Source organism: Ceratotherium simum, chromosome 34, assembly GCF_057802395.1.
Source record: "Ceratotherium simum simum isolate JZ-2026a chromosome 34, ASM5780239v1, whole genome shotgun sequence".
In the NCBI taxonomy this organism is placed as follows: Eukaryota; Metazoa; Chordata; class Mammalia; order Perissodactyla; family Rhinocerotidae; genus Ceratotherium; species Ceratotherium simum.
In genome coordinates, this window is record NC_141933.1 from 8,865,719 (window position 1) to 8,888,458 (window position 22,740).

The following is a 22,740-nucleotide window of genomic DNA, read 5'->3' on the forward strand; positions in this document are numbered from 1 at the left end:
CCTGGGGGGCACAGTTAGACATGAGCATGCCAGGGGCTGAGCAGGGGAGGGAGCACCTTTCTGGAAGGAGCTGGGGGTCCTAAGCAGGAGAGGGAGAGCGGGGCAGGCCTCCCCGGCCACTGAGCCCTGGCCTTCCTTCCTGTTCATCAGTGAAGGCCGCTCATGTGGAGATGTCCAATGCTGGGTCCCCCAAAGTGCCAGGCACAGTCTCAGCCCCCACTTTAGGAATCAGAGAATTCCGGATGGCATCGACCCCAAGAAGGAGGCATGTGGACTAGAGATGGGGAGATGACAAGAGGGCTAGGTTCGAATCTGGCCTCACCAGCCCCCAGCTGTGTGTCCTGCTGTGACACCTCTCTGGGCCTCAGTTTCCCCATCTGTAACGTGTTGCTGAGAACCCAGCTCTCCTGGGAGGATGACAAGGGAGGGGTTGTGTGGAATGCCCAGCACAGGCCCCGGTAGTTTTCGAGAGAGGAGCTGTGCCACCTTGTCCTGGGAGGGACCCCAGGGTCCTCTTATGACCCAGTCTGGGCAGCTGCCCCCCGTCTTGGCTGAGCTTCAGAAAGAGGGAGGCCAGAAACAAGTGGGCCAGGGAGCCCCCCTCCCACCCTTGCTGTGCCCCCTCCCAGGCCATCCCTTCCGCAAGAGGAATTCATTGTGTTTTCCCTAAACCTTGCCAGGCCCTCAGGTCCCTCCTGGCAGAGCAGGGTCCGGGGCAGGAGCAAGCTGTGCAGGGCAGACTGGGGACAGAAGCAGTGTCTCAGCCTCAGAGGGGAAAGGCGGGGGGACCCCGGCCCCATAGGGAGCAGCAACCCCCCTCCACCAGGCAGGGACCTCCACCAAGGCAGCGGCACCTCCACACCTGTGACGGGTCCTCAGCAAACCTTTGTTTAAATTAATGAGGGGCCCAGCATCTTCTTCCCCCTAGCCAGCGCTCCCTCTGGGGCTCAGCCACAGGCTGAGGGAGAGAGGCGGGCTGAGAGGCAGGGGGGCGGCCCCCACCTCCTGGTGCTCAGGGAGGCCTGGGGACAGCTGCCCCGGCCCCCAGAAAGCCCCTCTCCCAGGAAGGCCAGTAGCCCCGTGGGCCTGCCTCGGCTCAGTCCAGCTGCTCCACCTACCAGGGTGGCCTCAGGTCTCAGGCCTTCATCTGTAAAATGGGACCATAAGTGATCCACTTCCCTGGGTTCTTGTGAGGATGAACTACGGTTTATTTACAAGCCTGAGCAGAGGGCCTGATGCAGAGTGGTCTTCAGAACTGGACCATTGCTATTATTAGCAACAGGCAGAGCTCCTCTGCGGGTCCAGGACATGTCAACTGGGCCCACCGGAGGCACCTCCCTTGGGCAGGGGACTAGATGCCATGACCCTGGGGCCCTTCCAATCCCGCCCTGCCCAACTTCCCTCCTGCTCGCCTCTACTGGTGCCGTCCAGAACTTGTAACGCGTGGGGGATGGGGGTGGGGATTCTTTTAAAACCTGAAGTTCATTATTTTTCTAATTTCATACTGCATGCATTATGCATCAGCTGTTATCACTGGCGGTAATTGCAGACAGGTATGCAATCCACTAAAAATGTACCTCGGGTTCACTTCCCCGCGTGGGCCGGCTGGGCGGTGCCGGGCCGCGGGATGGCCTGAACTTCAGAGACTGCAAAGCGCTTTAAAAAACAAGACTTTCAAATCGTGTCTTCGGAGGTTAATTATATTGATAACAGTGTTCGATATTAAACTATGCAGGGCCAGGAGGGGGTGGGGGGATAAAAGGAGACACATGTAATTTTGTTTCTTTCTCTCTCGCGTTAGTTAATAAGATGTTCCTGCAGCCGACGGTTCTGTCTGTCTGTGTGCGTCTTTAGTAGAGCTGCCTAGACTGAAGCTTCATTCCTTTGGGGAAGGAAAAAGGAGAGGCCAGGGGGATTTCAGAAGGTAGGAGACGAGCCTGAGGGCCTTTATTCTGGGGGGCTGGGAGCAAGGAAGAGAGAGGGCAGCACCCACAGGGCTGGTGACAGCCCCAGAGAAGAGAGCGGGGGCCTCTCCTGGCCAGCGAGATCCTGCTAGCCAGGGGCTGAGAGAGGAGGTGGGTGACCAGGAAAGACAGGGGATGGTGACACTGAGAAGAAAGCAGAGGCTTGGAGCTGGGTGGGGGTGGGGCCCCCAGGAGCTGTGTGGCAGCCCTCACATGCAGGCCCTGCTCCTAGAGAGACCCCCCTATTTATTTATTACAAGTTGATTATCCAACCCCTCCCGCTAGAACGTAAACTCCTACAAGTTGGGATATGTTCTGTCTTGTTCACTGGCCCAGTGCAGAGCCTGGCACAGGAGGTGCTCATACACATCTGCTGAATGAATGAATGAATGGAGACGCCAAAAGGGAGGCCCAGAATCTGAAATCCACAACCGGGGGCCGGCCCCGGTGGCTTAGTGGTTAAGTGCGCGCGCTCCGCTGCTGGCGGCCCGGGTTCGGATCCCGGGCGCGCACCGATGTACCGCTTCTCCGGCCATGCTGAGGCCGCGTCCCACATACAGCAACTAGAAGGATGTGCAACTATGACATACAGCTATCTACTGGGGCTTCGGGGGAAAAATAAATAAATAAATAAAATTATGAAACCCAGGACCGGGCAGTGGGAGAGAAGAGGGAGGCTGGCCTCCTTCAGGCCCACCCCAGGAGGTAATAATGACCCGGGTGTCCTCACCGCGGTAGCCCAAGGCAAAGGGACTGGTCTGAATTGTGCAGTGGGTGGTGGAGGAGCCAGACACAGGCCCAGGCCTTGGACTCGCTGTCCAGTGCTCTTTCCCTCCCAGGTATCTTACCTGCCCCTCTCAGCTGCCCAGTGGGGCCATCCCCAGCCCCAGAGGGAGCAACCCCGGGGAAGACCCCTGGCTGTCCCTGCTCATCTCCTCTGATGGGGGTGGCTGGCCTGGCACTGCCCAACTGCAGGTCTGATGCCTGGAGGCAGAGGCTGGGCCACTTTCTTAGAGGTGGCCCCTTCCCTCCCACCCTCACAGATATGCACAGGGTGGAACCCACCCTCAGGACCCTGGAATCAGGAGGTAAAGGACTTCAGAGATCATCTGCTTTTTACAGAGGAGGAAAAGTTGAGGCCCAGAGAGGGGAAGGGAAGGGTCCAGGGCAGAAAGAACCCTCCAGCCCGGCGAACAGCCCCCTCCCTCCCCACCTCCCGCGGCCTGGGCACTGACTGCAGACCCCTCCAGCCCTGTGGGGTCAGGCCCATAATGGCAGTAGTTGGCAAGGCCACGCACCTGCTGCACACTGGGCCTTCACAAACTCACTCCTTCCTGGCTGGCGGCAGCCCTGCGCAGCCTGCGTCCCCAGTGCACAAACGGGAGCACACTCGGGGGGAGAAGGGACGTGGCGAAGGTCACACTACCCCCTCTGTCTGCCCCCACAGCCCCGTTCCTTGCTCTTTGCTTTCCTATTTTGGGATGGAAGGAAGCCGCATCAGAGGCAGAGCCGGGCGCTGAGCAGATCTCCATAAATATTTGGGGCGCAGGCTGGCGAGCAGCAGCCGGCCGCACCCCTCTTGCTTGGTCTCAGCCCCAGGAATTCCCCCCAGCCCCTCCTAGGGGCTGGGAGGGGAGTGGGACCAGTGGCGGGCGGTGGGGATGGGGGCGGGGAGGCCCGCTGGGCAAGGGCAGAACTCGGTTCCGCGCTCCCGCCGCCTCGCGGCCCCGCTGCCGGCTGGCGCGCCTTTATAATAAATAACAGCAAATAGCCGATCCGCAGGGCATCTTTCACGCCGGTGGCTAATAACACGGCTATTAATGCCCCCGCAGACGGCGTGCGCGCCGCGCCGCGCTGACGGATGTCCCGGGCCCTGGCGCAGTCATAAATCAGCCCCTCTCCCGGGGAGGCGCGCGGGCAAGTGTCATTTTCCATCTTGGTAATGAATTGGGGCTTCCCTGCCCTGCCTGGGACGCCGCCGCTAGAGGTTGCCGGGGATTTGTGTTTGGGCAGGCGCGAGCCCTCCCTCCTGGCCCTCGGGGAGCCCGGGAGGAGGAGGCCCCGCCCCCCAGGCAGGACCCTGCCCCCCACCAGGCCCAGCCATGCCGGTTCCCACGGCGGGAGTGAGGAGGAAGGAGGGCTCACGGCCTGCTCTGTGACCTTGGGGCCCTCACTGCCCGTCTCTGGGCTCCACAGGCCACACCACCAAGGGGGCTGAACTAGAAGCCAGAACAGACGTTGTCCGAGGGCCAGCAGGAGCAGGGCTTTGGATTGCGGCTTTGGGTCAACCCCACCCTGCGTCCTCCAGGCCAAGGCAGGGGCAGGCCGGATGGAGGGGACTTGTGGACTCCCTCCTGCTGGAGGGCAGCAGGTGCCGTGGCCAGTGGCCGAGGTTGCCAAAGGTCCTGCCTCCCCAAGGCCTCACTGCTGCCCTCTATGGGCGGAACTCGGAGTGGCTCAAAGTAAGGACCCCCCCCACCACCAGGGGCAGTGGGGGGGGCAGTTTACTCCGAGAAGGGCTACTCCTTTATATCCTCTGTCTACCCACCCTGGGGTAGAGCCTAGCAGCACGGGGGCCACCAGGGGGCAAATGACCCCTCCCCGGGCAAGCAGAAGCCACTAGTTGCCTCTGAACCGCGTGTGTGGGGTGGGCAGAGTGGAGCTGCAGACCTGGGGAGGCTGTGATGCCCCAGTGCCACCCAGCCTGGGCAGAGGGCAGGCCCCAGCTGTCTCGTGCTCCGCCCTCTCTGGGCACAAGGAGCCCCTGGCCTTCCTGGGCCACCCGGAGCCCATCCCCACATCTGCCTTACCTCCTTAGCTGCAGCCCCGGAGCCTGCTGGGTCTGGCTGGGGTCGCCGCTCTGGATGTCACACACCAGGTCGAGGTGGGCCTGGGCCGCACTCACATTCTGGCCCGGCGGCCCTGGCACTCGGGGCACAGACCACAGACCTGGGACATTGGGTGGCGCTGGGGACACCCCAGAGGCACAGAGACCCTGTGCTTCACTCTGCTGGGCTTCTGCGTTCAGACGTGGCTATGGGTCTGGAGCAGCATCCTCTGCGCCCTACTCCCCCTGGAGTGAGGGGCCTGCAGGGGCGCCCCCCGCGGCCCCGGGACTCCCGAGCGTGGCCTGATGGTGTTCTGGGCCCCTGCTCCCCGGGCATGCCCTACGGCCTGGCGCCCATCTGGGGAGGGTGGCCCCTTTCAACTTTCGCCCTTTGTCTGTTGGCGGCCACCTCCTCTGAAAGGCTTCTGTGTGCCTTTTACCTCCTTTTCTTTACCAAGTTTTTTTCCTAATCCCTTTAAGTCGGTTGGCAGAATGGGCTCCGGTGCAGAGAGCGTTCTTGCATGACAGAACCGAGAGGTAGCCACTCTCCAAAGACGCGGTATTCCTGCCACTCAGGCTGCGTCTCCGGGGGGCAGGCGGGGGGCCACTACCCCGCTGAGGAGTTCAGATGTTCACCGCGGGCCTGGAGCGGCTGACATGCGCCGCCGAGCTGTCAGGCCCCACATGCCCCTGTTTGGGAAGATGCTGGGGAGGCGGGGGGCTCAGTGCTGCTTGGCTGCTCCTGTTTGGAGAGAGGTTTTCTTGCTGGGGAGGCGGGTTATTCCTGCTTCATCCTCTGGTTTTGTCTGCCCAAACTCGAGTGCTTCTCCTCACCCACTCTCTGCCTCCTCACCTGCCAAAAAACAAGACAAGTGATTAAGCCCAGGGAAATGAGGGGCCGCCCGGGAACATACAGCCTGGCCTGCAGCCCCCTCTCCTCCCGGCCCTCGGGAACCTGTTTTCTTGAACGCCACCATCCCATGAGCTGGGAGGGCGGGATTATTTTCCGCCATCTCCCTTCTCTTTTCAAGTCCAGATAACAAACCGCTGGCCGTGCAGCTTGGTTTCCCTTTTCCTGTGGGTGGAAGGACCGGGAAGAGAAAAATGAAGTTCTGAGAGCGCCTAGCCGTGCAGGGCCGCCCGCTGGGCCAGAGCTGGCTCCACTTCCCCCCGCACCTGCTCCTCTTGCTAAATGTCATTCAAAGGATCCAACTGGGCCACGGTGGCCTGGCTTCCAGAACGAGCACAGCTTTTCCCTGCTGTGGGAAGCAGGAACATCAGGGCACCGGGGAAGTGGCGTCCCTGGCCTCCCTCCTGTGACTGCCCCACTCCCTAGGCTGGGGTCAGCGCTCCACACCCCCGACTGCCCTCTGCGGCCACCCTCCCCTTCTCTGAGACCTGGGGGCAGGGCCGGCTCTGCCTACAGACCCACAGCCCTTTCTCATTAGCGTGGTTGAAGGCCCGCCGGGTCCGGTGTCCGCACCCTCCCTGCGGGGCCCTCGCTGGAAAAGGGCTTTTATTACACATCTGAGAGTGTGAGCTCTGGTTTGAAATCGGATCCAGATGGACACAGCTGCATCTGGGCACTTTTCTTTGTAGGGCTGAAGGTGGCTGATTTGAGAAATGCTGGTTGTCTGGGGCTGTTACCAATGAAAACAAGGATATTTAGGGTGCGTGTTTTAATAAGCCCAGAACCCAGACTGGGGAATCACTGCCCGCGGGGCACCCAGCCCGGCAGGGAGAGTGTGTGGAGAGAGGGGTGGGTGCTGGCCAGGTGGAGCGCAGGCTGAGGCTGATGGGGTGGACGGGATGGGGGCGGGTCTTGGGACCAGCTGCCCCAGGAGCAAGGAGGTTTAACCGGCAAGCCCCATGGGACACCATCCTGAATGGCCAGGGCCTGGTAAAAATGCTCAAGGTGTGAGCAGGCAGGTGGGGTGCAGCCCCCCGGGAAGGAGTGGGGGGGTTGGACAGGAGTGAGGGTGAGGACAGAGTCCCCGCATGAGGGGTGAATGCCCGGTTCCCGCACGGGCTCTTACTGCTATTACATCCGCGTGATTTCATCCAATTATAAATTGTGATTTCTCTGTGAAAGCGAGAGATGGAAAGAGTCCAGTGAGGTCACCCGCCTCCCTGGCCTGGGCGAGGAAATTGTTTTATCCCACTGAGGGAGGTGGGGGGCGGAGGCGGCTGGGCCTCCGTAGTTAGAGAGGATGGAGCCCAGAGGCTCCAGCCAGCCATAGCCGGCTGATCCCCCACAACAGAGAAAGCGCCCAAGTTCTGCTTTCGAAATTAGGAATCCAGGAAGGCAGCTTCATCCCGCTGGCATCAGGCCCCGCCCACAGCCCTCAGGATAAAAGGCAACACTCCTAGGGCAGTCTCTAAGGCCCCGCAAGGCCTGGCCCTGCCTGGTCCACCGGCCTCATCTCCCACCACTTCCCTCTAACACCCTTCTCCATGCTGTTCCCTTCCCCATGCTGTTCCTCTTCCTGCAAGAGTCCATCCAGCATCACCCCTCACTCCTACATCGGGTCGCCCCCTCTCTGTGTGCATGGTCGTACAAACCATGATGGCAATGACATAATATCTTTTTTTTTTTTTTTTTTTTTTGTGAGGGAGATCAGCCCTGAGCTAACATCCATGCCAATCCTCCTCTTTTTTTGCTCAGGAAGAGTGGCCCTGAGCTAATATCTATTGCCAATCCTCCTCCTTTTTTTTCCCTTTTTCTCCCCAAAGCCCCAGTAGATCGTTGTATGTCATAGTTGCACATCCTTCTAGTTGCTGTGTGTGGGATGCAGCCTCAGCATGGCCGGAGAAGCGGTGCGTCAGTGCGTGCCCGGGATCCGAACCCGGGCCGCCAGTAGCGGAGCACACGCACTTAACCGCTAAGCCACCGGGCCGGCCCCAATGACATAATATCTTGAAAGGAACTGTCTCCCTGGTTCAAGGAAGGGATGCATCTGCTTGTCTGAGGCCGATCCCCCAGCCCCTGGCTCAGTGCCTTGCACACAGTAGGTGCCTAATAAGTGCACGCAGTAAACTCCCTACTCTGCTTCCTCGTTTAGAAAACCAAAAGTCCGACCAAGGCTTTTCGTCCATCCAGCTTTGTACACCCTGAGTCCACCTTCCCTGCCATGCCCCCACCCAACCCCCACCTTCCCTGTGGTCCTGCAAAGCCTCCTGGGAACCCGGGGGCACTGCATGCCCCAGACCCCACTGAGGATCTTGAGCTCGAGTGTTTCTGACCTGGGTGAGTGGGTGCCTCTCGGGCGTCTGGGGGTGTGTATGTATTCCAGGGTCAGCCTGGCTGGCAGTGTTGGGGGATGTGAGCACTTTCCATGTGTGGGTGCAGAATGATGATTGTTAGTAGCCACCTGCATTCACTGCGCCCAGGAATAAATGTGTAAATGCACCCTCCTGGCCAACACCAACCCTCAGAGCCATGGAGTTCCCAGCGGGTACACTATTGGATCAAGTAAGCCAAAACCACACGGTACAAACAAAGTTAGCGGCTGCATAAGGACTTTCTATGTGCTCAATCAAGTTTGACTAAAAACAAAACGAATCTCTGGAGTCCCAAGGGTTCAGTAACGGGAGCCTCTCTCTGGCTGGCTCTTGGACACCCTCCCCACAAGACAGCCTCTGCTCGCCCCCACCTCGCCTCGGCCTTACCCTGTTCCCACAGGCTCCAGGTCTGGTCTCTGCGTTCTGGAGCCAAAGAACCATTTTTTGGGTCAACATAATAAAAGCTTCCATTTGTAAGTACTTGAGATGCTTACATGATTTTACTTTTTGTTATAAATAACAACATCATAACTGTGTTAAAAGAAATTTGAAAGGGGGAAAGAAAGCCAAGTGCAGAATCCCACATCGCTACCCCACTCCTTGCATTTTGGCTGATCTGCCCGTCCCCATCCGCCCTTTACAAAGGGACATCCAGGAAGGCAGCTTCATCCCGCTGGCATCAGGCCCAGGTCATCCCTGCTTTGCCATCTCCCCTGAGCCTTGGGACAGCCCAGCATAGCTGGCACGGCAGAGAAGACCGTCCCCATGTGCAGATGCAGTGACACTGGGAAGGGGGCAACTTGTCCAAGGTTATATGACCTACATGACAGTCAGGGCCTCGAACTCCAGGCCAGTTCCCTTCTCCCTGCACGACGCCAAGTCTCAGTGCAACAGAAACACACTGTCAACCAAACACAAGGTGGCCCCTGGGCCTATTGCTCTGAATAGTTTCTCCTGAGGCCCTCTTGTGCAGTCATCTATCCATTCATCCATCTTTCCATCCATCCATCATGCATCTGTTTCTCCATCCACCCATTCCTCCGTCTGTCTATCCATCATCCATCCATCTATCTGTTCATCTCTCCATCCATCTATCCATCCATCTGTTCCTCCCTCCTTCCATCCATCCATCCATCCCTGCACCCATCTACTGTCCATCTTTCCATCCATCTCTCTACCTGTCCATCTTTCTGTCCATTTTTCCATTCATCCATCATCCGTCTATCCATTCATTTCTCTATCCATGCATCCATCCTTCCCTCCATCTCTCCATCTATCCATCTACCTGTCCATCTTTCCATCTGTCCATCTCTCCAGCCATCCAGCCATCCATCATCCAGCCATCTGGCTCTTTCTCTCTCTTCATCCATCCACACATACATCCATGGATCCTTCCCTCACTCCACCCATCATCTCTCCATCCATCCATCCATCCATCCATCTACTTGTCTGTCCATCACTTCATTCATCTAACTCTATTCCTCTGTCCATCTCTCCATGCAACCATCCATCTATCTGTCCATCTTTCCATCCCTCTGTCCATCTCTCCATTCCATCCATCCATCTGGCAAACACATACTGAGTCCAGTCATGCTCCTGGCACCGTGCAAGACGCTGGGATCCAAAGAGGAGCCCCTGTGCTCCAGGAGCTCGTGGTCCAGTGGAGAGGCCACTGTTTTGCAGAGCGCCACAGTGTGAGACACACAGGGCATTATGGGAGCAAAACCCCCAACTTGCCCAGCCTGGCAGGGGTGTGGATCACAGGGGGCTTCCTGGGGAGGGTGACGCTGTGCTGTGGTTCTGGGGTCCTGCAGACTCCCATGTCGCCATAGTCAGTTCTGAGCTCAGTGGCGAGCTAGAGTGGGACAGGCATGGCCGGGTGTCCCCCGACCACCTGTCCATCTTCCAGAGCCGCCACGCCACATTTTGACCTCAGGGTTTCCACTGGAGTGGACGCACTCTTCATCTTTACAATTTCCAGCTGCCTTAAAGATGGGAACGCGCTGATATTAATTCCTATATTAGCAATTAGCCCTCCTGCTTCATTTCAACCTCTGGCTCTTAGGGACGGGTTTTTATGTGTGTGTCATTAATCAGATGCTGGTGTGTGCGGCTGGAAACCCAGGTGGGCTTTACGGCTGGCAACTGAGTGGCGTATTAAATGAACACCACGCCCACCCCCTCCCTGGCAGAGCTGCCCTGTGGCAAAGAGGGCAGAGTTTAGATCGTTGTAAGCAGGTCAAAGCTGGCGCGAGCGAGGAGGCCGGGGTTTCCTTTCATTGTGGACTCCTAGGCTGAGGTCAGCATCCATATCTGACCTCTGTGGATGAAAGGCCCTTTGTGACTCAAACCTGGAGTTTGTTCTGTGGCTGCTGACTTCCTCCCACCAGGACGGCCATCCACAGGGTCTGCTCCTTCTCTCCTACTGCACTGGCTCACTCCTCTCTCGTGCCAGCGTGGACCTGGGGGCTGTCACAGCCACATTCTTTCTCTCTGGGGGGCAGAGGGCTGGGTGGCAGGGCCACAGGGCAGGAAGAGCTTTTCCTTTCGGGAGTGTGGACTGCTTTGTAATAGCAGTCAGCATGGTAAGGGGTGGGGCAGGAAGGGCACTTCACACTGAGGGAACAGCCTATGCAAGGGCTCAGAGGTGGGAGGGCTTGGGGCAGTGAGAAGGCTGGTGTCCCAAAGCTCTGAGTTAGTGGAAGGCAGTGTGATCTGAGCTGAAGTGGGAGATGGGATTCTGGCCTTGGGGGGAGTTTTGAATGCTCTGCTGAGGGGCCTGGTCTTCATACTGAGGGCAGTGGGGAGCAAGCGAGGGTGCCCAGGCAGGGAGGGGCATGACCAGACCTGCAATTTAGAAAGATCACTCTGGCTGCCGTGTGGACACCTGAACAGGGCCAGGTGCGTGGGAGGGGACCAGTGAGAGGCTGGGACAGTGTCCCCAGGAGCAGGGGTGGGGGCCTGGGCTGGGGGTGGGGAGCAGTGGGGTTGAGGAGGAGGGGCTGACTCCAGGGCTCCCTGGAGACAGGCCTGGGAGCTGAGTGGGTTCCCTCCCCCTTCTCCTTGCTGGCGGCCCGGGTAGGGCTCCAAGCGGCCTGAGCAGGATGCAGGGGCAGCAGGAAGGCCTCTGGGGGGGCTGTTGGAGGTCCCAGCTCCTCCCTCATGCACTGCCAGACGGCCCTACCCTACCCCCTCTCGCTCGCTCAGGCCCCCGGCTTGGCACCGCAGCATGGCACCACAGCAGTGAGAAGGGGCGGAGGCGAGAGAGCCTGCATCCACGGTGCGAACCCTCCAGGCCTGCTCTCTGCTAATTAAACTGTTTCCTGACAAAACCCAGACTTTTGGGGATGGTGTGCGAGCAAGTGTGTGAGCCAGTTCGTGGGCGGCTGCAGGAGCCCACACCGCCCAGCCAGCAGGCCTGGACCACTGCGAGCGTCCACCCTCCGAGACAGGCCCCTGGGGAGCCGGGCAGGCAGTGCCCAGAGCGGGGACGCCGACAGCTCCAGGGGGCCGCTCTTCTAGGTCCGGAGAAAAAATGTGGGACTTCCACCATGGGATGTCCCTTCCTCCCTCTACATGTGGGCTGCAGCCAGGATCTTGGGAACAGGGACAGCTACGGCCAGAGGTGGCCTGGGAATTCACTCCCGTCTCCTGGGCCTGGGCTGGCAGAGCAGCCCAGGGGCCAAATCGGCCTGGACTCTTGGCCTCTGCTGCCTGCCTGCCCCATTGGGCCCAGGAGCCCCTCCCCTGCACTGTCTGGGGGTCTGGAGGCCTGGCTCTACCAGTTCAGGTCGCTGCCACCAGGGAGAGAAAGGCCACCGAGTGGGCACTGTCACCCCTGGGCAGCAGTGAGACAGAAGAGCGGGCAGGCACCTGAAGAGACCTCCTGCATCTGGAGCGCTCTTGTGCCTTTGAAATCTCCTCCACGCCAGGCGGCTGGTGGCGGGAACTCCTGTGCCCACGTGAGCTGGAGGAGCGGGCAAGGGGGCAGGGCCAGCCTAGGGCGGCTGGCACTCAGCTGGGCTCACGCCTGCTGCTCTTAGCCTCTGGAGGGGGAGGCCCCCGGGGTGGCCGCAGGTGGCCCTGGCACTTAGGGATGGAGAAGGAGTGAGGCCCACAGACCGCAGGAAGGGGCACCGTGGCCAGAGCCCGCCCACACCCGACAGGGGACAGAAGCAGCAGGCCTGGTCTGCTCGCAGCTCTCTGTCCCCTGCCTGCCAGCTCCCAGGAAGGAGGCTGCCTGCTGGGAACACACGGATCTGGGTCCAGCCCAGGGGGATCCCCGGGGATGATGAGTCTAGTGCTGCGAGCGAAGGCCAGACCTGTCTCAGGAAATCGGCCTGCGTTTGCTGGCAGAACAGTGCCCATGCATTCCCCACCCTGAGCCGAGGTGGGTGGTGCGACCCGGGGGAGCAGAAAACCTGGTCCCTCCTGGCTGCCCTGCCTCGCATGCTCTCACACGGGGCCCCTGGCCACCCTGTCTACGAAATGGGCCCTACATGGTCTACACGCCATAGCTTGTGAGTGGATCTTTGCAAGTGCGTCTGGCAGGCTTGGGGCCCTGGGGGAGGTCACGGCTGCAGGCCCCCCAGTGAGAAGGCCCAGGGGCTTTTGGAACCCAGCCTCTGCTCACCGGGTGTCTACTCCCTTCCTCCGCCATCCCCATCCCTCAGCTCTCTCCCCAGCCTCAGAGTCCTTCGGGAGCCCTATGCCGAATGTGTGCACCCTGGGGACCACCAGCACCCCCTCTCCAGCCGCTGTATCCAAACGCCACTCCTCAGACTTCCACCACTGACCACACTCAAAGCCACGAACTGGGGATTCCAGACCACACACCTGCGACCTCCAAGTTACCCAGGGCGGCTGGTGGAAGCTGCCTTTTATTCCAGAAGTGTCCACTTCCGTCCTGCCAGCTGTGCCAGCCTCCAGCCCCCAGGGACAGACACCCTCTCGCCTGGCTCCCCCGGCTCTCTGGTTTCCCTGCACCAGCAGAAGCTCGTGCCAAGGGATTTTCGCCTCTGTGTTGGAAATCTCCCACCCCCTCCCCTCCTTCCCGTAAACACGCTCTCTGGCCGGCCGGAGCAATGCTGTGCACCCAGGCCGGGCAGCCAGGCTTGGTTAATATTTACAGCGAGTGGCTCAGGCAGCTATTAGCTTCCTTTTCTTGTTGTTAATTGAAAGAGGAGAAAATGGTTGTAACACTTCAAAAGGACTTAAAGCGCAGCCTGAGAGACCAGCTGAATGGAAGGAAGGGGAAAAGGAGAGAGACTGTTTTAAATAAAGAAGGCAGCCCACCCCTCTCGAGGGGGGACCGCCACTCCTTCCCCATCCTTGCAGACGCCCGGCTCTCCTTGTGGCCGCATATTGTATATTTTCCTTTTCATTTGGGAGCCTTCCTTGAGGAGAGGAGGAGGAAAAAGGATTCACGGCACACTTTTGTTAATCACGAGGCTCTCTGAAGCTGTGGCTAACGCAGCCCCTGGTCCCTTCGCTCCTGGAGCTCACGGGGCCTGGCCTTGGCCACGAGCTTCCCTGACCTGTGGCCACCAAATACAGGCACTGCCCTCCCGGGATGCGGGCCCAGACAGGGGGCATTGGGCTAAAGGGATTCCCAGGTCCCTGACCTGGGTGTGACCTTGGGGAAGCGGTGGACACTAGGGAAAGCCAAGGATGCCATGGTTATGGTGGGGGTGGGGGACTTTCTGGATCCTGGGGGAGAGATGCTGGAAGGCCAGCACTGCCAGGCCTCTGGCCTCTGTGGTGGCCTCCCTGAGCCACTCGTCCTGGACATAAGTGATCCTTCCCGATGCATCTGCAGGTTTAGCTTCTGGAGTCTGCCCTGAGATGTAAGCAACCCCGCGGCTCTGCCAGTCTCCCTGCGGTCACACAGGGGCCGACTGGGTGACTCAAAGGGTCTGCACTCTGGGAGCCTGCCATTTAGACCTGGTGACAACTGTCTCCTCCTCCAGGAAGCCTTCCCTGATCCGGCCTGCTTTAGAATGGCCTCTTGGGGTCCCCTGGCACCCTGCTCTCTATCCGCCTGGCCTTTGTGTCTGCAGAGCCAGGTGGCTGACTATACCAGACACGGAGGGGCCCCAGCTCCTGGGTGCTCCATGGGCTGCATTAAAGGAGGGACAGACAGCACACTGAAGGTGGTCATCACCCTGCTCCCTCCCTGCTTCTGCCCTGTCACACCAAACCAGGAACCCTGTTCAGTCTGGGCTCCCCGAGATACACAGCCACACTGCAGGCCCGGAGGGGCCAGAAGTGCCTGGGCAGTGACTGAGGGGAAGTGGGGCTGTATGGAGAATACCAGGGTCCCCTGCCCTCGGCTGTCTGGACGGCTGACCTGGAGAGGGAAGACCAACCTGTTCTGGGAGGCCCAAGAACTAGAAGGACCAGCAGGGATGTACTGGGAGGGATTCAGTTAAGGAAGAAATCTGTAACAGGTGGACATGCCCAAAGATGGGCCAGGCTGCCATGGCCGGGGTGCCCAGGCCCAGGCTGGATGCCACTCAGCAGAGAGGTTGGACGACGATGAACTCCTCAGGCGGGAGCCCAGATGACCCATGTTCATTCCCCTGAGGCCTGCCCATGCAGTCATGCTGTCACCTCCTGTGACTAACCCCCACTCAGCCTCTGTCCTCCTCGGGGCCCCCTCCCCGCCCCTGTGAGCTCTTAAGGGCGAGGACTGTGTCAGCAGCAGTGACAACAGCCGTGGCTAACTCGATTGAGTTCTGACGACAGCCTAGGCCCACAGGGCTAAGTGCTTGATGTGAATAATAATAATAAAACAAAACAACAACAGCAGCAATCCCGTATTAAGTCCGAGGCAGGCACTGTTCACACATCACCTCGCTGAACCCACAGGCACTGTTATTACCATTTCAGTTTCCACCTGAGGAAGCAGAGATATGCAGGAGCCTGCCCAGGGTCACACAGTGGGTCCACCGCGACCCTGAACGCTAACCCACTCCTGTCCGTGCTCCGTGCCCAGGGCAGCATCTCCTGTGTGGCCAGGGACTAGCAGGCTGAGGCTGCAGGTTGGATCTCCCTCCCTGGGTTCATGGGCGAATTAGCATGTTCAAGGCTCTGAGAAGTCCTGTCGCAAAGATACCAATTCAACACTGTTGGCTCCAGTGTGTGCCTGTTAACCTCCCAGGCTTCTCGCTTCTTCAAAACACGCTCTGGGAGATGCCCTGTGATGTTCAGGCATCCATTTAACCAGTCTTTGGTAAGTGCCTGCTGTGTGCCAGGCAGTGGCCTGGTGTCAGTGATGTGCAGTGGTGAGGACAAGTGTGTCCCCGCCCTTTGCCTCCTGCACCGAGCTCTCTGCCTGGCACACAGTAGGCCCACACAGTCAGCAAATGAGGGCTGCATGAGACAGGGAAGGGATGGGGTGGATGAGCCAGGCTGGGGGCACAGGCCCTGGCCAGAGGCAGTCTCTGCCCTGAGCCGCCCCCACCTCCCCCTCCTCTGGTCCTGGGCCTGGCGTCCACACCCGGCCTCCACCTTCCCCAGGGCGATGGCCTTGAGGCGGGCTGGAAGCAGCCTGCCGCCCATGTGGCGGGTCCGAGCCCTCTGCCCCCACCCCAGGGCCCTTGCCACGCGCCGCACCCCATCCCTTCCCTTCCAGCTCCCTGGCTCCGCCTTGACATTCCCATCACATCCCCCGGCCCTGCCTGGAATACTAATTCACCCAAGATGAAACCATCCGTGTTTAATTTTTTTTAAGAGCCAGGCAGAAAGAAAAGACAAGAGAAAGGGAGGCATCACTGGGTGGGGGTCGGAGTCCTGCTTGAGGCGCTCTGCAGAGCTTCTCTGGGCGGCCTCAAGAACATGCCATGCCAGCAGCCGCCCCGGATGGTCACATGCCCCTGACGAGGCGCAGGGCGGGGGTCAGCCCTGTTCGGGAACATCAGCCACCCCAGGACCACCATGCTGCCCTAACGTAGGCCAAGGAGGGGGCGGCCCAGCTTTCCATTGGGCCGGGGGCAGGGAAGGGCCCAGACTGGCCTTCTGAACACATCGGGCATGCTGTAGACCCAGGTTTGGGAGAGTAGTCTTTTGAGGCCCTCAGGAGGGAGCCCCCTTAATGAAGAGTGGGCAGCCAGCCCACCTCTCCCCTGTGCATTGTTTGCAAATTAGGTTTCCGCCCAGCTCCTGTCTGAAAAGGGAGCCTGGGCCTTCCCAGATGGGGCTGGGGTCACGGTAGGGGTAGAGGGAGGGCCGGGGAGGCGGGAGCAGCCTGGGGGAGCCCAGCATCTCCTCGGCCTGAGAGAGGCATGGGGCATAGGGAAGGGGGCAGGGAGAGGGCTTGAGTGCTACATGACCTTGGACCAGCACTTGACCTCTTGGGGCTCTGGTGCAGGGTTAGAAGGGCTGTTAATTGATGGTCAACAGCCCGAGTCAGAGGCCGGAGCTGAGCCCCCTGGTGCAGGTTTAACAGCTGTGTTACTTACAGCCGGTGTGTTATGTCTCTGAGCATCGGTGCGTATCTATGAGATGGGGTAGTGAGGGGAGCTCCTTCACAGGCCTGTGGTGAGGCTCAAAGGAGGTCCCCTGAGGACCAGCCCAGCACTCTAGGCACACGTGTACGTCAGCTGTTATTATTATAACCGGGAGACAGGTGCTCTCAGTAAAGCCCCTTCCCTTGGCTTCCCTGCCCCTCGGCCGGATGCCTGGGAGGCCCCTCTCCCTCCTGCAGCCCCTCTCCCCCAGCCTGGCCCTGGGACGTGAGCTTAGCTCGGTGCCACCTCCCCGCCCCGCAACATCCCAGTTTAACGTTCTAATGTTCCCAGAGGAGAGAATGGAATTGTAATGGCAGGAAACATGACAGAACAGGAGACGTGATGAAATCAGCTGTGTAAATTGTGAAACCAAATCACAACCATTCCATGCAGGGTCAATGCTGGCGAATGCTCTGTGGGCTGGAGACTCTGCAGTGGAGGCCGAGGGGCGCCCTGAACCCCTTTAGCGGCCCCACCCTCACGCCCCCTCCCACCTCCACCTCCTCCCCGCAGGGTCGGGGAGACCACTGACCAGCCCAGAGGTCAGCGGCTGGGCCCTGCCTCAGTGAGATGCCACTCTGGTGTGACTTCTGCCCTCGAGTCCCCTGTGGACCAGACTCTGGCCAAGACCACTGCTGGGTTTGTCCCTGCCCTGCCCTCTCCCAGTTCACTTTCTCCCCTAGGGTTTTCCTGAGAGCTGAGGCACTGGACCCCTGTCTCAGGACCTCCTCCCCCGGGTCCCCCCAGAGACAAACCCCACTCCGCTTGGTGGAGAGACCCACTGCCACCCCACACCCCATTTTAGTCTGCGACGCCTCTGCCACAGGATGTGGCCTGGCTGGCGGTCAGAGACAAGGCCCGAGGCTGCGCGGGCCTCGAGCCGCCCACCCCTCTCCTCCTCTCCAGTGATGCCCATGGCCTCCACCTTCTCCCTCCTCCCCATGCTGGACGCTGGCCTCCCTCCCCAGTCCCCACCGGCCGTCCCTGCCACCTGTCAGCGCAGAGCTGGTACAAGGAGGGTGACCCGGAGCAAACGTGGTTTTTGGCCACCCCCCTCTGCTGCGGGGCTGTGTCATAAATTATTATCGACCCGACACAGCCTGGGCTGGAGACGAGATAGGGAAATAAAGCAGTGCGCTCAGTAATTGTGCCCTGCTGCCTGGATTTACTCATTTGTGGCTTTCCTACTCACTAGGAAACGCGGCGATGAATAACTGCTGACTATTAGGCTCCTGGACGTGAAAAACACCCTCGGATCCATTTCCTGAGACCCACACGCCCATCCCAGCCACCCTGCTGGTCTGCTTTGATTCTCCCAGCCTCTCTCGCCCTCCGGACTTGGCCGTTCAGGGTGCGAAATTCAGGGCTTGGGAGGCCAGGCGGGGATGAGGCCCCAGCGCTGGGTGTGTGTGTGTGTCTTCCCCTCCCCTGGCCCCGTTCTAGAAGGTTCTGGGCTCAGGATGATAGTACTGTTGGGTCCTAATCACAAGCATCGTCTTTCCCTTTCGTTTTGTTCCCTGGACGAACAGTATCATCCTAAATGCCGAAAGGTCTGTTAAGATGCCACTTGATTCAACCTTCTTGCTTTCCAGAGGGGAAACGGAGGCTCAGAGAGGTTAAGTGCCCTGCCCAAGGTCACACAGGCCAGAGCTGGTCTCGACTCCAGCGTCATTTCCTCCTGGTTCTTTCCTGAGGGGCAGGGCCCCCTGAGTGGGTGCAGAGATCCGACTGAGGGGCCCTTTTCTTCCAGTCAGCCCTGCACCCAGCAGGACGGGCAGCTTCCCCAGCGTCACCTGTACCACGGCCTCACTGACGAGCCCCCACTTTGTCGCAGGCCCTGGACCAGGCTCTCTTGGGACACTGTCTCGCTCTGGCCCAGGAATGTGGCTGGGCTGGGGTTAGGGGGAGTTACTCCCACTAAGAACATTCTCCCAGAGTGTTCAACCATCTTCTAAAGTCTGCAGTGGTTGGCCCCACAGTTGTCAAGAGCGGGAGGGGAAGACCTGGGAGCAGCCACACCGGTGTCGAGCTCCAGCCCCACTCCACTGGGTAGAGGGCTCCTTCTCATGTGACAGATGAGGAAACTGAGGCTCAGACGTGTTAGGCACCTTGCCCAGGTGCAGGGTGACCCACAGGTCCTGGTTTGCCCGGGACTTTCCAGTTTTAGCACACATCTCAGGACAGCTGGTTGCTCCACCTGGTCTCACAGCTGGCAAATGGCAGAGTCAAGGCCGCGACCCCGCCCTTTCCCACCCAGAGCCCGTGGGCACTCTTCACCTCTGAAATGCCACTCTTTCTCCATCCTCACCTGCGTCTTGTTCCAGGGCCCGCGGGACTTTGAAAGGCTGTGCACACTGTCCCTTCAGATTGCTCTTCAACCAGCTTTGGGCCTGGGAGACTGTTGGTCACCAGTGGCTTCTGGCTGGCCTGGCTGTGGGGACCCCGGCAGCAGCTCAGGGGGAGGGAGGAGAGCCAGCTGGGGCATCGAGTGACCCTCTTGATGGTTTCAGCTGCTCTCTCTGGCCTGGGTAACCACTGCCTCCCCTCCCCCTCAGCCCGCGGGTGACAGCTCCCCACTGTCACCAGCCAAGGGAGCCTCAGCCTCCCTTGCTGGTTTCCCTAACCCCACCCATGACTTTGTGAAGAGCCCCTTCAATACACTCTGATCCCTGCCAAGTAATAAGAGCTGCTTCCACTTGCTGGGAGCCTCCTGTGTGCCAGGCACGTTCAAGCCTTTAACTGTCTGCATTGACTTGCTTCAGACTGTTAATGACCCTTCAAGGAAGCATATTGTCCCCATTTCACAGACGAGGCCACTGAGACCCAGAGAGGTTAAGTGACCTGCCCAGGGTCACACAGCTGTGATAAGGGCAGCCTGGCTCTGAGTCTGTGCTGATGGAAGAACTAGAACCCAGAGAAGAGGCGGGATCTGCTCAAGGCCAGGAGAGACACACTGTAAAGGGCTGTGCATCCTGGAGCCACAGGGACGAGAGGCGGTGCTGTTGGGGGCTGCCAGGCAGGCAGTGTGTAGCCCCTCACAGGCGTCCCAATGCATGTGACACGGTGCTGGGCCCTGTGAGAGGGACACTGGGGACGAGGTATGGAGGCCAAGGGGCTGGTGTGGGGGTGCTGGGGGCCAAGATGAAGGCAGCAGGCAGCCCTGAGCCCTCCAGAGTTTGGCGGAGATGCATATTCCTCACGAGCTTCCTAAAGGAGCCTGCTCCTCGCCTGTCCACAGGCGAGGCATCCAAGGCCCCCAGAGCGGCCACTTTCAACGTCTCACGGCCTCGAAGGGGCAGAGCTGGGGCTGGACCTGGCCTCTCTGCCCCCATGTCCCCGCTGCCCCTCCCCGGCCCTGCCTGGCTGCTGAGCCTCCTGACACAAGGGTCCTCCGTCTCCTAGTGACAGCCCCTGGGCACCGGCCTGGTCCTTCCCCGGGGGAGGCAGCGGCTTTAACGACTCACTGGGAGGAGTCCCCAGCTGGCTCAACTTTATTTTTGCTGAGTACTTTCTGAGTAACAGAGTCCCCGGGGCCCTGGCGTGGGGGGCAAGAGAAGTGCAGGGTCCTAGTACCTATGGGAAGAGCCAGAGGAGAGGGAGAGGCAGACCGTGATGGGGGGCAGCGCTAAGGGGGGACCTGCCTGTCCTGCCACACTGGGCTGGGTGACCTCGGGCAGGGCCCTCCCGGGACGAGGCCTGGACTCCCCTCCGGGCCTCTCCCCAGCCCCAGAAATGAGGAGCTAAGCCCTCGTCCGCCCTCCCTCGTCTTTCAAAACGATCCCAAGGAAAGTGGTCAATGGACCACCGTAGCGCAGAGAAGGCCACGCCGGGTCATATGTCCAGTCTCCAGCCATCCACATCCAGGCTGTGGGAGTGAGGCTGGCAGGACGCCGGCACGAGCTGTGCCCACCCCATGGGCTGCCATCACCGCAGGGCATCAGTGTCGGTGCCCAGCAGCCTGGGACCCGTCTCTGCCCCTCAGCCCAGAGCTCCATCAAGGGGTGACTGGGCGGGGGTGTGCCCAGCCTGACCCTGCTGATTCTAGTTCCCAGAGAACACGGCTTGCTGGCTGGGAATCAGACACACCCCAGGGGCCCCTCCGTCCACCTAGGCCCTCCCTGTTGCCCTGAACAAGAGCCCCAGGGAAAACAAGGGCTCAGGTTGTGGGGGGCTGGCCTGACCCTCAGCCTGGGCGGGTGGGACGGGGGTGGAAGGGGAGGAGGGAGGTCTGGGTGCCCCTGTCCTAATCTGCCCCATGTTCCCTCCCCGGGCAGCAGAAGCAGCATCCCCCATCTAGCCTGGCTCTCAGATGGGACAGAGCAGGCTTGTTTCCCTCCTGTGTCCTGGGCCCTTCCAGAGGGCCCAGTTCTGGGCACTGAGATGGGGCTGGGGCCCCGGGATCAGGAGGCGGCCCCATGGGCTTCCGGGCAGTGCAGGTGCACTTCTGCCAGACCCACGAAACCCAGGCCTCCCGTAACTGCGCCATCATTTATTTTAATGCCTCTGTGGTCCCCATTTGCGTGCAGGTGAAATATGCGCCCGCATCGTTTACTGGTGGGGATGTTAATTGCGCACACTGGCGGACGACAAACATGCATTTGGGACTGTAGATCACCGTGGCAGCTGCCCAGGGGGTGGCCGTATGGCCACTGTGTGAGTAAAGGCCAGCAGAGCAGAGGTGGCCGAGGGTGGGGGGTTGTGAAGGGTGGGGTGTGGGTCTGGGCGAGCCAGGCACCCTGCATTAGGACTCACCATGTTCCAAGGAGGCATCAGCCAGGAGACATGGGGGGCGGGGAAGGGGGTCTCTACATGGAGAGGGCTGCTCTGGATTTCCCCTTTGTGCCCCCGCCGTGGAGGCGAGGGGACGGCGGCAGCTCCTGCCACGTCAGGGAGGGGCTGGCAGGCTCTCTCCTACCACCCTCCCTAGCACAGGCCGCAGAAGTCACAGGGTGGGTGGAGGGCGAGGGGCGAGTCCTACCACTCCTCTCCAGCAACTGCCAGGAGACCTGGGGTGTCACAGCCCCCCTCAGTGCCGTCATCTGTACAGTCACGTCACATAATGACGTGTCCATCAATGAAGACCACATATCTGATGGTGGTCCCATCAGATTAGTACCATAGAGCCCAGGTGTGTAGCAGGCTGCACCATCTAGGTTTGTGTTAAGTGCACTCTATGTTTGCACAACGATGCCGCCGCCTCACGATGCAGTTCTCAGAACACATCTCCGTCGTTAAGCGACACACAACTGTTCTATGGGCCTGATAACCCTCTCTCTCTTCTGGTCTAAACGTGGACTGGACGGGTACAGCCTGAAACCTGACGTGTGTGCAGGGACCACGCAGGGCGGGGCTGGCTTTGTGGAGGTCCTGAGAGACGCCCCGCAGGGCAGGCGGTGGGCCGGGGGCAGGTCTGTCCGCCTGAGGACCATGTGGGGAAGGGGTCTGGACTTCATCCTGAGGGCAGCAGGCGGGGTGCCACGAGGGAGAGCGGGGGCAGGGGTGGGGACTTGACAACAGAAAGTCGGGGAGGGAGTCGGGCGACACAGGCTGGGGTGGTCACAGCGCACAAGACGTGTATGTCAAGTCCCCGAGCTGTGCCCCTCACGCCTCCATAAGAGGGCGAATAAAGAAGCCAATTAGGGACATCTCCCCTGGCCGTGCTCCCTCCAGCAGGTGCAAGGCCACTCACCATCTGGGGTGGGGAGGGGCTATGGGGGCAGGACAGGCACCCAGCCCACCTCTCTGGGGCCGGGTTGGTGGTGGCCCAGAGAGGAGCCCGCTGTCGTGGCCCTGGGGCGTTATCTACATCACCTCTCTTATTCCTCCTTCCATCCCTACAGGGGACGCTCTTCTCCCCTCACTGCACAGCTCAGCAAACTGAGGCCCCGAGAAGTTAGGAAACCCACCTGAGCTGGCCTGGGAAGAGGCAGAGCTGTTGTTTGAACCCCGGCCTTTCTGACAGCAGAGCCCCCCATGGGCCCACTGGGACCCTAGCCCAGGTCTTCAGGGCCCCCAGCTGATGACCCAGAGCTTCCACCTGGGACAGCCAGGCCAGGCTCTTGGTCAGCCCCAGTGGCCCGCAGCCAGTGGGACCCCCAGGCCTGTCGGTGCACAACTGTCCCTCCTCCCCAAAGCAGGCAGGCCCCGCTGCCCCGAA

The 22,740-nt window shown here is 60.2% G+C and overlaps 2 protein-coding genes across 4 annotated transcripts in view; one reads left to right on the forward strand and one right to left on the reverse strand.

The window, feature by feature from the left end:
* Window positions 1–22,740, forward strand: part of MACROD1 (mono-ADP ribosylhydrolase 1) — a 147,498-nt gene that overhangs the window by 47,791 nt on the left and 76,967 nt on the right. The gene's annotated exons all lie outside the window — the stretch shown is intronic.
* Window positions 1–22,740, reverse strand: part of FLRT1 (fibronectin leucine rich transmembrane protein 1) — a 79,253-nt gene that overhangs the window by 11,550 nt on the left and 44,963 nt on the right. Inside the window, exon 2 of one of the 2 annotated variants that reach the window (XM_087422736.1) lies at window positions 4,775–5,644. The gene's annotated coding sequence lies outside the window, so the exon portion shown is untranslated. Of the gene's footprint in view, window positions 1–4,774; window positions 5,656–22,740 lie in introns of those variants that run through there. The other variant, XM_004437529.3, reaches the window with a different exon arrangement.